This window comes from Vulpes lagopus, chromosome 2, assembly GCF_018345385.1.
Source record: "Vulpes lagopus strain Blue_001 chromosome 2, ASM1834538v1, whole genome shotgun sequence".
Taxonomy (NCBI): domain Eukaryota; kingdom Metazoa; phylum Chordata; class Mammalia; order Carnivora; family Canidae; genus Vulpes; species Vulpes lagopus.
The window spans coordinates 75,198,195-75,199,714 of record NC_054825.1 but is presented as its reverse complement, the minus strand read 5'-3'; the positions used below and the strand labels follow the sequence as shown (position 1 = coordinate 75,199,714).

Sequence of the window (1,520 nt, the reverse complement as noted above, 5' to 3'; positions counted from 1 at the left end):
TCCACCACTTGTGCTCTCTTGCACATGCTCTCTCTTTCTCTCTCCCTCAAATAAGGGAAAGAAAAGGAAAAAGGAAAAGGAAAAGGAAAGGTACAGCAAGCCACAAGCCAGGAGAAAATTTTCAAAGCATTTGTACCCAGAATGTATACAGGATTCTTAGAGCTCAGGATCCTCAGAGCTCAATAAAAAGAAGACAATCTATTTCCTTCATGGGCAAAAATAAAATAGATACTTCAAAAGAGAGAAATATGAAAAACCAAAATCAAATACAGAAGATGCTCAGAATCATTAATCATCATGGAACTGTGAGTTAAAACCACAATGAGTGCTCGCTTTGGCAGCACATATACTAAAATTGGAATGATACAGAGAAGATTAGCATGGCCCCTGCGCAAGGATGACACGCAAATTCGTGAAGCGTTCCATATTTAAAAAAAAAAAAAAACAATGAGAGGTCACCGCATACCCACTAGAATGCCTTACATTAAAAAGATTGACCATACCAAGTATTAGTGAGGATTAAAAGTAACTGGGACTCAAACTATCCATGGAAATATAAAATAATACTATGTTTTCTTCAAGGGCTAAATGTAAACCTACCATACCACACAGCTCTTCCACACCTAGGTACTGACCCAAGATAAGTGAGAATGTGCATCCACCTGAGGACTCGTACATGAATGTTCATAGCTGCTTTATGTGCAATGACCAAAACTGGAAACGGTCCAAATGTCCATCAACAGGTAAACTGAGAAATCGTGGCCTATATATCCAATGAAATACTACTCAGCAATAAAATGGAGAATACTGACACACACAAAATATGGACAAATCCCAAACCACTTATGCTATGTAAAAGATAACCAACCCCCTCAAAGAAGAATAGGTGCCATATTGTTCCATTTACATAAATCCTAGAAGACCCAAATGAATCTGCAGTGACACAAAGCAGAGCAGGGGTTGCCTGGGAATGAGGGTGGAAGGACGGAGGGATGATGGAAGGGCCAAGAGAACTTTTGGAACTGATAGAAATGTTTGTTGTCTTGACTGTGGTGACGATTTCATGAACATATGTTTGTCAACAATCATCAAGTTGCATGCCAGATACATGCAGTTTATCATACGTCTACAAAGTAGCTTTTAAAAAAAAAAAAAATGCACCTTTTCTGCTGAGCTCCTGCTCATAAGATGGAGACAGCAGCGCCCTTCCTCCACAGTGGCCCCTGAAGGGAATAGCACCATCTTGGCGCACCTCGTGGGCAGCCCCTTTTCATCTTGCTCTTTACCTTACAACTTGCCTTTCACGTTCGTAGAGCCCTTTGATTTTTTTTTTCTGAAGGTTTTACTGCAGTGTAGTCCCATATGTTCATTTAACTTACAAGAATTCAATCACAAACGTGAGGCAATAAAGAAAAGCAATTATGGTTTTTACAAGTAAGGAAACTGTGTACACAGCACAAGTGATTCCCTCCACCTTTCCATTCCATTAGTCTGAGAGGGGTGAAGAGGCAGTGCTCTTT

General features: G+C 40.0%; 1 non-coding gene across 1 annotated transcript; it reads left to right on the top strand.

The window, feature by feature from the left end:
• The first annotated feature begins 325 nt into the window (after positions 1 to 325).
• Positions 326 to 432, top strand: LOC121485889. Its single transcript, XR_005986395.1, has one exon. It is a non-coding gene; the product is annotated as a U6 spliceosomal RNA (small nuclear RNA).
• Positions 433 to 1,520: the final 1,088 nt, after the last annotated feature.